This window comes from Nannospalax galili, unplaced genomic scaffold (genome assembly GCF_000622305.1).
Source record: "Nannospalax galili isolate Female #2095 unplaced genomic scaffold, S.galili_v1.0 scaffold751, whole genome shotgun sequence".
In the NCBI taxonomy this organism is placed as follows: Eukaryota; Metazoa; Chordata; class Mammalia; order Rodentia; family Spalacidae; genus Nannospalax; species Nannospalax galili.
Window position 1 is genome coordinate 4,609,571 of NW_008331125.1, and position 13,109 is coordinate 4,622,679.

General features: G+C 39.3%; 1 long non-coding RNA gene across 14 annotated transcripts in view; it reads right to left on the reverse strand.

Moving 5' to 3' along the window:
- The window catches only part of LOC103724445, a 42,367-nt gene that overhangs the window by 23,266 nt on the left and 5,992 nt on the right, over window positions 1-13,109 (reverse strand). For 7 of the 14 annotated variants that reach the window (XR_606817.3, XR_003847550.1, XR_606819.3 and 4 more), the window contains 2 exons: window positions 11,608-11,662; window positions 1,672-1,906 (listed from right to left, as the gene is read on the reverse strand). This is a non-coding gene — a long non-coding RNA (uncharacterized LOC103724445). Of the gene's footprint in view, window positions 1-1,671; window positions 1,907-3,024; window positions 3,237-7,124; window positions 7,218-11,607; window positions 11,663-13,109 lie in introns of those variants that run through there. The other 7 variants (XR_606821.3, XR_003847562.1, XR_003847559.1 and 4 more) reach the window with 4 other exon arrangements.

Consider the following 13,109-nt stretch of genomic DNA (forward strand, 5'->3'; position numbering starts at 1 on the left):
ATTCATAAAATAACTGCTTAAATCACATGTAACCAATACTCACTACTTAATCTATCATCCAGAATCAAGGCCTTAAAAGCAAAGTTATTATATGTCCTTTGGGGGGGGGCAGGGGGCACACTTAAACACTGTGAAGGAAAATAGGCTGGAGATTTATTTCAGCCTGAGTTATATTTTTGTTCTAGTTTCCTTTCTGTTGTGCTAACCAAAAGCATCTTAGGGAGGAAAGAGTTTATTTGATTTATACTTCCAGGTCACAATCTATCATTGAGGGAAGGCCATGCCAACCCTTACTAGTAATGCTGTTCCCCAACATCATTGAATTAGTTTCCAGAAATATTGTTCACGTTCACACACCAATTCCAAGGCTCATTTCAAAGTCAAGGTATGCTGGCACTAGTTACTGTTTGGCTTATGTATGCCCTGGTGACCCTCACTTATAGTGAAATTAAAAGCTGGCACATTGTAACATTTTTGTGGTACAGAAACAAATATATTCTAGAAAAAAATGTAGACTTTTTATATTAAAATGCAATCTAACAAACGATGAGTACAAATGTTACTTTATATTTAAATAACTGGAATTCAGACCCAGGCCCTTGGAGTCCATGTTGAGTATGCTTTTAATACACTACAGCTGTCCTTACTCTCCTTAATAATGCTTAGCTAACTTTTTCATATAAAAAATAACTATAGTAATTTCCACATCTCAGACAAAATTCTGTTTTTAATAAGATACATGTGCATTATTACCCTGCTATGGTTGAATACATGTGTGTCCCCTTAAAGGTTTATATATTGGAGCCAGGGTAGTGGTATTGAGAGGTGGTATATAGTTTTTTTTAAATATTTTATTATTTTTATTTTATGTGTATGAGTGTATTGCCTGCATGTATGTGAGTGCACCCATGTCGTGCAATGCCATGGCAGTCAGAAGAGGGCTTCGGATTCCCCTGGAACTGGAGTTAAGGACGATTCATAGCCACCATGTGGGTGCTGGGAATCGAACCCAGGTCCTCTGCAAGAGCAGTAAGTGCTCTTAACCGCTGAGCCATTTCTCCAGCCCAGGCATATTGTTTTTTGTGCAATGCTAGAGCTCTGAGTTTTGACATGTAAATTCACCACCTATGAGTAAACAAGTACTGAGACAATTAAATCACATTTCTCTCAGTTTCTGGATAGCTAGTAGATGCTTACATAAATAAGTGATGTGTATACACAGAAAATAAAATTTTCAATACTTTATGTCAAACTGTGATTCTTTAAACAAGACAAGTGGACAGTTCTCACTCAGTGCTCATGAGACACCCTGTGTTAAATACTGTCAAGCTGTACCTGATGAATTCAAAGAAGGAATTTTAAGACAGTTGTTTAAAGCATGAAAAAATTGTCATCCTATTAGAGAGAGCTTCACAAACTGCTTAAGAAGTCCTCAGTGTCTGAAATTGCATTAAGAAATATTTTGTTGTCAGTAAAAAGAATAACAAACAGCAGTAACTTAAAACCACATGTAGACATCTCTTGTATATCCAGCAGTGGTCTTTGATGCTTCAAGTGTTGTTTCCTTTCAGCAATGGAATTCCCTCTGATTCAGTGGTCCTGCCTAGATGCACACCCTCAGAGGTCTTGGTGGATGAAGAGGATGGAGATGAAATGAGACTACAAACTTACCACCACAGGCAAGGCTGGGCAGAGGCAGAAAACAAGCCACATCTGTACTGCCTCACAGTCTTGTAACAGCTGTGTCCAGATCAGTGGTTTCCAAACAAGTCTACACATGGGAATGTCCTGGGGAATCAAAACACTCCTGATACCTGTGGTCCATCCTCAGAATTAGAGATTCCATAGGTGTGGCATATGATATGGCCTGGGATTTGGAATTTTAGTGATCTCCATTTAATTCTACCTAAAGAAAAGCAGAGGACCAAATGATCTTTATATAATTCTATTATACTTTGAAAATTTAGTTCATATCAACTTTAGCATGCTTTCTATGTTAATCTCATGCCATTTTGGGAAATCTAAGGAAGAACTATTTGTTTTGAATAACCCAACCAAGACCCAAAAGTAAAACGACAACATAATTATGTATCATTGTCAAGAGAAAATAAAAGTAGAAAGAATAAAGGCATAAATAAGCTGAGTTTCATGAAGTTTCTTCATGACAAGAATTAACTACCATATGGTTATTTTCAAAGCCACACCATCCTAAAACTGGACAGTGAAGTGGAGAACATGACCTACAATAAGCAGGGATTAAGTAATGACCTGGATTTGTATGGCCTAGCCCAGCTTCCATCTCATCAGATGAAGCACAGCAGCAGCTGGAGGGAAGAAGGAATTGGGTGCTATGCATGAATAAACCTGTAGAGATACTAAGTTCATTGATGTTCTTGTTGGCAGATATTTAAGTGACTTAGAGGCAGCCAAGTGGAATTACAGGTTTAATTTACTTAAGAGATACAAGTTATGCAGACATCAGCATTTAAGATTTTTATTTTATACCAGCCTTGGGCTTGATGTCCAGGCCTTGTAATTGTTTTTTGTTGTTGTTGTTGTTTTGTTTTGCTTTTCCACAGTAAGTTTCAGTTGTGTTTTCTGGTGATGGTTCCTCCTTTTGTGGTGGACACAGTAACTATCCTGACTAAGGGAGAAAGAAGAGTGCTTTAAAAGATCAAAGCATCAAAGTACTAAATGCCTTTGCCACTTAACAAAAAATTAAAAGTCCTCCCCCAACAGGTGAGCTGATTGAAGCTGGAAAGTATGATCCTGTGTCAGGGATCCACAGTAAGAATGTGTAAGCCCACTCCAACACATGGGGTGGACATGTCTTAGGCAGGCAAGTGTCCTGGACTGTACTGCTCATTTGAAATCAACACAATGATCAGATCATAAACAAAACACATGAATGCCATCACTCAGGCCCTTCCCACCTTGTCATACAGTGTAATTTAATGTTAGCTCAAAGTTCTACCAGTTGTTAGGCAAACCAAGGCTTTAGGCATCTAAGTGGGGATAAGGTACCTAAGAAGTGGGTGACGAGTGAGCTGTCAGCAGTGGATGAAGGTAGGGTGGCAAGCAGTGCCCATGGTTCAGGGTCAAACAGAATGTTTTCTAACAGCTAATTCTCAAGGTCTTCCCAGGCAGAGCATGGTGGGCCTTCTGTAACCCTGACACTCTGGAGCTGAGCAGGAGGATCACGAGTACCAGGTCAACCTGGAATACCTAAACTCTGCCTAAAAAGAAAGAAAAAAAAAAACAAGTAAATAAACACACAAAGAAAAAAAATTTCCCAGTCCTATTGAAAGCTGACTACAATTCACCAAAACACGGTGGTAAACTGAAGCCGTGGTCTCGATTCTCTCCAAACACAAGACAGCATTCACACGAATGTGCTCTTCCAGCAAATGGCACTGGCGATTTGGTTTTCCTTTCAAGTGAGGACTCAGCCAGTTGCTTATTCGTAGGCTTTAAAATATGAAGCTGAAAGAGAGCTGTTCTTTCCCTCTGTCCCCTACTTTTGCTCCTCTCCTCTGGCTTCCACCTTGCTTTCCCTCTCTAGCACCTCATTCTTTGACATGCTCATGTGAGTAGAAACCAGTTGTCATATTCTGAGCTGCTTTAATGAAAAACAGGGATCTGATGAAAGCTTTTGGCCAACATCCAAGGAGGAACCGAATCCTATCAAAAATGCATGTGGATGGGCTTGGACCCACCCTTCTTTTTCCAGTCAAGCCCAGAGATGACACCAGCCCTGGCTGATGCTGTGAATGCAGACTTGTGAGAAGCTTGAGAGGCAAGGGACTCAGCCGAGCTGGGCCTAGATTCCTGACCAAAGGACTATGTATGTAGTAAGTTGTGTGCTTCAAGTTGCTCAATTTTGTAGTAATTTACTACTTATTCATAGAGAACTAATACAGTGTCTTTAAAAAAAAATCACAAAAGAGCCTCATACATCCCATATTCTTGTTACAGTTTTAACTAGCATTTCTAGGTAAACTACATGAAGTTTTTAACTGGCTATACATTAGGACCACCTGGGAAGTATCTCTACTTCACAAAGTCAGTTTGAATTGGTCTAGGGAAAGGTCCCTGTCTCAGTAATTTTCAGAGTCCCCTAAGTATTACTAGTGGGTAGATGAAGAATCACAGACTTAGCACAGTTGAATTTATTAAGCACTTTCTGAGTGACAAGTGTGAAAGTGGTAAGACGGGATAGGGCAGGGCACGCACTCTGCCTTCTAGGTAAAGAGACCACCATGCAAAACCTTCACAACAGTGGCAAGAAGCCTTTCCTCTTCTCTTCTAGGCCCAAATAACATTATTCCTGGGAAATAAACAGGGCCTGTAGAAAAACAGCTGATTTTAGGGTTGGAGATGGGAAAGTAGAAGATGAGGTTGGAACATCTTCTTATACAAAAAGTGAAAAAGGGCAGGAAAGAAGGAGAAAGAGGGGGAGAGGTGGTGGAGGGACCAGAAAGGGGGAGGGGGACTGAGGAGACAATACAAGAACACAAATACCAGGAAGTGGATATGACTGGGGGCCATTTAAAAAGCTGCCTACTCCAGACATTTAATAATATTTGGCTTAAAAATTAGCCTAACCTTAAAGGAATCCCAAATAGACTGTCTTAGCATGAGGAGCAGACCCACCAACGCAAAAGGGATGCAGTGTGCTTTGATAGAGATGAATGAGAAGTCATCTGACAGGTATACTCACTAATAATAAATCTATATTTTTGTCTAGTTATCTAACTACAGATGAATTAACTTAAGGCTGTTTAGATGAGATGATATCAAAGTAGGTCCATCTGTATAGATGCAGCTTGCACACAGCTTTATAATTAGGTCAATGTACTTTTCAAAGATTAAAAGCGATCCTCTTTCATTTCCCTAACATTTTACTTATTCAAGTTCATAGAAAATGGGCCAAGCGTTTTAAGGACTCAACACAAAATTTAATTGTAGTAAAGAGCAGGTATCTAACAGTACATCTAAAGGAAAAATGCCAAGGAAAGCAGGCAAGTTTGTGTACTGATATTAGGCTGGTGAAAGTCAATTTAATTTTACTTCTCATGTTAGAGGCAAAAGCTAGTGTGTTGGACAACACTGAATACTGGTGCTAACAACCATAATTTAAGTCTTCCCCAAAGATCCTACCAATGCTAAAGTACTCATTCATCTTCGTTCTGCTTACTGATTATTGCTAAGATAGCACATCAAAGCTGTTTAACGATATTTAGCAAAATTACACAGAAGTACCAAAAGCAAAAAGAAACCCTTACAAAGGTGCAACACCCCTGGAAGCTGGTGTTGACAGCACATTACAAACAACCCTGATCTCGGAACTTCTATTCCAGCTCCAAAATGCCACCGCCAAAAAAATCAATTTGTTTCTGTTGCAGAGAAAACTAGCCTCCCATTTTGGAGCACTGCCTTTGATAGCACCTCTTCCCTTGTATCATTTCCCAAATATTTGTTCAGAAATATTTGTCCCTTGTAAAGCGTGATACAGTTTTTACAAAAAGACCGAGGTTATAACACAAGGTTATAAAAAGTTGCAACTAAGGTTGTGTTTCAAGTACTTTATGCCAGGGTAGAAATGACTTAGGAACACTCTATTATGGTTTGCTTTTAAAAAGATGAAACAGCACCATTGGGGAAAGTCTGCCCTTTCTTTCAGCTGAGATGGCAACTCTTAGTGATATGATTCTAATCACTAAAACCTGAAATACAAAGTCATGATCAGCTACTCCTACCAAACACAAACAGTTGTGTGTCAGGCACTTTTAGTTACAGTAGACATGAAGATTAAAGCTAGTAACAGCCTGAACTATTGAATCTCTACAGCCCCTTAACAAGTCCCTGAGCCATCCCCTGCTCATGCATTAACTGTGCTCTATAGACAGATGACATTTCAGTGGCTAAACTGAAACATGATTGAAAAGAGGTAGGCCTCCTAAAACTCCAGTAAGTTTTCTTTTCGTAGTAGTATGAGTGAGAAATTCTACAATTACTGTCTGTGTATTCTAGTCTTGAGCAATTGAATAAATATACTGAGGCTAATAACAGTCAGGTTTCTTTCTGCTGAGGGAGTTAGAAATATGGCAAAAGGGAGAAGCTAGAAAGCCATGTTAACACGGTGTTGAAGGAATCTGTATAAACTTGTGGTTTCTTAATAGGTTGAAACAGATATTTGTGTCTCTGCTGAGATATACAAGAAATGACATATCAGTAGCACTGAGCAAACCTGGCACTCAGCTCTTGGTTACGGAACACTATTCTTCATGGAAAATAAATAAGGCTCCTCAGAAAACTAGCTGATTCCAGGGCTGGAGCTGAGAGAGGAGAAGATGAGCCTGGGACATCTTGTACCAAAAATTAAGACAGGGCTAAGAAAACAATGATGACACAAGAAAAGGATACAGACATTCTGGGGATCCCACTGGTCAAGTCGAGATGTAGAACATTAAAATAATCATAATGGTTTTAATCTGTTGACCAAAAATCATGAGCACACTTAAATGAAAAGATAAAGGCAGAAGGGAAAAATGCTCTTTCCACAGAATATCAATGAATAAATACTGCTGGAATGACTGACAGAGCATCACTCACCCAGAGACTGGGACAGGCAGGCTTCCGTGTCCTCTGGTCAAGTATTTGGTTTCTATAGGGCCCAATGTCATGTGAACAGCCCTCTCACTGGAGATTGTTCTTGCTGTGGATGGCATCACCCTGCTACAGAATCTGAAAGGCTTGTGCTATGATTCTTCTATCGCAATTTCTATGAATTCAACATCACACCTTTCCCCACACTAATACTAGGGTCTGCTGGGTCATATGATCCAAGAATCAGGACCACGTGGGCAGAAACCTAGAATGGTTACAGGGCTCTTTCTTGCTCTGGGCCTCTCCAGATTATTGAAGGATTACTCCTTGTAGAATGCATTGCCTCTAGAACCAAAAGAAACCTATTAACTGCTATACATCCTCATTGCTGTTATAGATGCAAAATCGCAAATTTCTTTTTCACTCAGGATATTTTAATATTCCTTTGAGCACTGGAAGTTTAAACATCTTACTTCAGGTTCGAGGACTGGGGGGATAGTTCAATCAGTATTTACCTTGAAAGCATGAAGACCTGAGTTCAGTCTCTAAAACACACATAAAAATGCAGAGAATGGCAGTGTGCAGTGAGTCTAGCTTAATTTGGTGATCTTCAGGCCAATGGAGACCCTGTCACAAGGGAAGTGGATGGCAGTCCTGAGGATGACACCCTAGGTTGTTCTTTGGACTCTACTTGTGTACATACACACACCCACACACCCACACACCCACACACAACCATACATGCTCATAAAAAACTAGGAGAGCTTATAATCACCATAGTGTTTACTGCCTTCCTCTTGGAGCACATACCTTACGAAGGCCTTCAGCATAGTGGCTGTCTTTTTCAGTAAGATATGGTCATTAGAACGTCTCAAGGTGGTATTCTAAGGGACATTTAAATGATTCAGATTAACTCATTCTACTGTCATTAACAGTGCAGGAGTTAACAGTCTTGAGGGAAACTTCATTCTAAATGAGTATTGTCTGTTCTTTGTGAACTATTTCCTGTTTCTTTTTTAAAAAAATATTTTTATTATTTTAATTTTATGTGTATGAATGTATTGCCTGCATGTGAGGGCACCCGTGTTGTGCAATGCCGCGGAGGTCAGAAGAGGGCTTCGAATTCCCCTGGAACTGGAGTTAAGGATGGTTTGTAGCCGCTATGTAGGTGCTGGGAATCGAACTTGGGTCCTCTGCAAGAGCAGTCAGTGCTCTTAACTGCTGAGCCATCTCTCCAGCTCCTCCTGTTCCTTTTTCAAATTGGAACAGAATAAATGCATTTTCCAAGTCAGTGATTACATACTTTGTATCTCTGGGTGTAGTAATCTGCTTTAGCATCAGTCCAGGCTACAGGCTGAGACTAGGGTTAGTACTTGTAAATCAGCAATTACAGACATTCTTAAGGATCCATCCATTTTAAAGACCAGCCTGGCAAACCAATGGCATAGGCCTGGGAACACCTCTCCTCCTTCCTATACATGGGGGCACTAATCTCTATCATCCCCTCAACACACTTTTTTTTTGGTCTGATTTATCTTGGTAAGAATGAGGCAAATTCAGTTCTTTTGGCTCCTTCTACCATGATAGCTTTCAACCCATAGAACCAAGTGCCTTTAATATTCAGTCCCAAGCGTCCGTTCATGGTTCCTGCCAGTACATGTCAGCCTGTCTCCGTTGGGTTATGCTAGTATTTAATCTTAGTTATTGGCTTGGCAGCCAGGAAAGGAAGTGAAGGGAAGTTCTGGGAGGAGGGAGGAAGGATTCTTGCCTTGTGGCAAGAAGCTTCATCTTCCAGCACAGCAGGCATGCCAGTTAAGTCAGAGGGAGTTGATGGGGTACCAAATCCAGATAACTCTATCTAATATTCTTAATCTTCATATTAAAAGACCTGCCTAAATATTCAATGTGCAAATGTCAATGAGGCTCTGTGCCTTTTAGCAATTAGCTCTAGAGCTGTAGTTGTATCAGGTTATGTCCTTCTACTACAAATAATAAAGGCCTCTTTATAAGTTACCACAGTGCTTCTCACACTTAGCTATTAATTGCTTAACAGCTAATTCTCATTTTCTTCCCGCAGGACTCTCATAGAAGCTGGTGGTAACCAGTCAACTCTTGTCTTTGTAGGCATCATTCTCACTCTATTTTTTCAAATCTTTGCATCTTTACACCTACCACAGAATTTATCTCCACTGGGACACTGTCCAAGTCAACACTGTGAAATTAAGCAGCAGTCTTATGCCAAGAACTATGAATGCTCCACCTACCAAAAGGGAGCATCTTTATGGTGTTTCAATTTTGTCATCTGAGGAGATGCCAAGATGGGATTAAATGTGCAGGATTTTGGGGATGGGGAAGGAGCTGGGAAAGACTGGGTAGATTATCACATGACAGCACAAGTCTGAGTCCAAGTGTAAGTGACAGGAAAAGTAATTGAGAGGAAGTATCTTAGACTACCACGAAGCCTAAGGAAGGCCTACAAAACAAAGGGGGAGTCCTTGAACCTTAAACTAGCTCTTACAGGAATTTTATGTCTAAGAAACAGCCTTGCCTGACCATTTCTGTCATGCTTAGTCATGGAGATGAGAGGACACTGTTCATACAAACAGTGATGGATTTCAGAGTACAGTGGCTGGCCCTTGCACCTTGGTTAATTAACATTCTAGTAGTTGGGAATCTCTAAAGTGCACTCTTACAGTAGTTCCATCATTCCAATAAGCAGCAATTAAAGCCAGGTAGTATGCGTCCATAATCCACACTCTGAACCACTGCTCTGGGAAGCATCTGTGAGGATGGCAGAGATCTGCAGTAAATGGTCCTTTATCACACTGAGAAGATACATGAGACTTAGCCAGGCTGGTAAGAACGAGCGTTTAGGCTTTCTTAAGGATTTGGTTCTTCTTTCTATTGGGATGGGGTAGGGTGTATGGCACATTACAGATTAATGTATATGAGCATGTTATATATGCATTGGATATACACATGAATAATTTATAGAACCATATGTAGCTTTAGATTCCTGAGGTATAAAAGCAGCTAGCAGATTTGAAAACAGATGCAACAAAAAGCACTTCCTGGACTGCATATATGGTAAGATGGGTCCCTTGCATATATAGTAAGATGGTCAGAAAATGGTGGCAAAGCATTTACACCTTCTAGGGTATAAGAATTAGAAAATCAAAAAAGGACTCACACAGTTCATTGTATATTACATTCTTCGCAAAATCTTATCGTGGTATAAAGCAATAAAAATGCATTTAAGTTTTTACCATTTTCTTATAAGTATTGGAAATAATTTTCTATTATTTTTATGCAGAGGTGCTCTTTTCATTTAGGCTGTATTAAATACATATTTACAGTCTAAATGAGGACCTTTTTTTGTTTTGGGATAGGTCTCATGTAGCCTTGAAATCCTAATCCTCCTGTTTCCACCTCCCAAATGCTGGGAGTACAGGCATGCACCACTATGTTCAGCTTAAATAAAGACCTTAACCATTATTTGCTAAACAATTTTTAATGACTAGTGTAAGCACTCAATAATCAACTTAAAATGGAATTCTATGGAGCACCATCATTTTTATTGTAAAAGGGTACATAAACATGAATTAGTTATTTTATAGGACATTGCCATGATTAATACTATTTTAAAGATATGAGAAATAAGGCACAGAAATATTTGATTTCCTTGGTCCACAGGAGATCAAATATAAGCTGAGATATTTAATCAGATTCTTAAGTACCTCTGTCCATTCACAACACAATTCTGCAATGGTGGTATGTGTTACACAGAATATTAAAACCTAGATATGAGAGGACAATATCAAGAGAATATGATATTGCTGTCTGAAGGCAGAAACTGTTCTGTATTTATGAATAACACACAGTGGAAAATCAGTTGACATGATAAAAATTAGTTGAAAAAAATGTGGAGAATTATGAATAAAAACTTTAGAACTCCAAATTCAAAGTCTATAGAAAAATTATCATACTATTACTTATTATTTTCCAAGAGGATACACAAATCAGAATGGAGTTTCTGAATTCAGACTTTCACTTCTTAAGTCAGGAAGCCACAAAGCAGAAAATGTAAACACAGCAAAAGCAAGAATTTGGGACCAGGGCTTTTGTCTGTAAGTAGGGAGCTATATTTACAGATTAGCACCATTCAACTTTTCTTCATGTTTAAAACTAGATTCCAAATATATGCTTTATACTTGGAGGGCCATAAAAACACAGACTAGCTTGTAGAATTAGACAGTGGATGTCGTTACAATAAATGGTTTTCTATGTTCTTTAGTTCTGAATTTCAACTAATGGTTCTGAATAGTCCTAAAACAAGATTTTAAAATACAAATTAGAATTAGTGGAAGAGTTTCACTAGCAAATAAGTACTTGTTACATATCAGAGGTTTCAGTGAAGCTCTGAACACTTAACCTAAAGATAACCCACATCCTCCTTATTTAACAAAGGACTTAAGATAACATACCATGAACAATTATGATACTGGATGCCTGTTCTAGAAAATTATACTAAAAAGAAATGTGGGGACTTGGTGTACTGCTCAGTGGTAGAGTGTGTGCTTAGGATGTAGGTTAGAATGGATGTTGAACATGAATTTCAAATTTGGCTCAAGTTTCTTGAGAGTCAAATCAATGAGATACAAAAACTTTTCTTGAGCCACGGTGTGGTGGTGCATGTCTCCCAGCACTCAGGAGGAAGACGCAGGTGGAGCTCTGTAAGAGCAAGGCCTCCCTGGCTTACATAGTAAGTTCCAGGCAGCTGGGACTACAGGGAGACCCTGCCTCAAAAAACAAAAACAAAAACAAAAACAAAACAAAAACTTTCCTTGGAGCCACATTCCAAAAAAATCTTAAATGGGACTTTAAAAAAATTTATATAAAGGGCACTGTATGACACAGAGGACAGTGTCCATGATTGTAACATGCAGAAAACATTTATTTTTAAAAAAACGGTATTTCACCAGGCATGGTGGCACACACCTTTAATCCCAGCACTCAGGAGGCAGTCAGGTGTATCTGCGGCAACAGGGAGAGCCTGTATCAAAAACACAACACAAGGTTATTTCAAGCAGCTTGCTTATATGCAGAGGGTTCAAATGCAAAAGCTACTTGGTGAAGCCAACAGTGCGAGGAACTGTTTTTATTAGTTACTTTTCTGTTGCTGTGATAAAATACCATGACCAAGGCCACTTACAGAAGGAAGAGTTTATGTGGTTCCAGAGGGACAAGACTCAAGGAAGAGTTTATGTGGTTCCAGAGGGCCAAAACTCCAGTATGGTGGGGGAGGCATGGCACAAGGCAGCTAGAGCAGAAAGCTGAGCATTCACATCTTCAAGCAGGCACAGGAAGCAGAGACAAACTGGAAATGGGATTTGATGATCTACTCTCAAAGCCCATCCCTAGGCCACACCTCTAAAATGTTGTGACCCTCCCCCAAACAGTGCTACCAAATGGAGACCAAGTGTTCAAATACTTGGAGCTTATGGGGGACAGTCTCATTCAAAGCACATTTTGTAAACAAAGTTTACAAAGACTTCTAATATGTGGATTGGCTTTCCTGTTGGAACTGCAATTCTTTACCGCCCCCCCACCCCCCACCCAAGAACATTTTATTAGCAAATATTTGAATGCTTACCTTGTGCCAGGCATTGGTCTAAGTACTTTATATTTCTACATTATTTAATCTTTATTCCAGCAAGACTAAAATCAACATGGGCAACATAACTGTCCCCATTTATTTTACTGTTTATTTTTACTACTTATATTTTAATTATTTTTAATTTAAATTTTCATGTTTTTGAAAATGTCATTCAACTACTGTTTTTACATAATTTCTACCTCTTCCCCGCACCCCCAACTCGTCCTATCCCCTCTCAATATCCTGACTTTTTCTTTTTAATTGTTACATATATATATATGCACACACACACACACCCTATTGAGTTCATTTAGTGATGTTAGTATGTATAAGTGTTTAGGGCTGACCACTTGCAATTGGATAACCTATCAGGGAGTTAGACCCTGGACAGAACTAATTCTTTCTCAGCAGCCATTAATAGCCTGTAGTTCTTCATCTAGAGGTGAGACGTGAAATTTCCCTCATCTAAGTTGGCGTATCAGCTAGTGCTGTCATTATACAGGTCTTGTTCAGGCAACCATATTGTCGAGATCTCATGGGTGCAGCTTTCCTGTCATGTCTGGAAGACACTATCTAGCAGCCAGCATCCTGGTCCTCTCTTACAATCTTTCTACCTCTTCTTCTATTATGTTTCCTGAGGTGTAGGAGTTGCATTTTAGATATATCCTGGTCCTTAATTCTCAGCATTTTGACCAGTTGTGGCTCTTGGTAATCATTTCCATCTATAGCTAAAAAAGGTTCTTTGATGAAGGGTGAGAGCTGGGTTTATCTGTGAGTTTAAAGATAAGCTTTAAAAATATTCGTCTAGAGAAATGACAATAGGTGCTTGCTCCTGTAGGGTCTA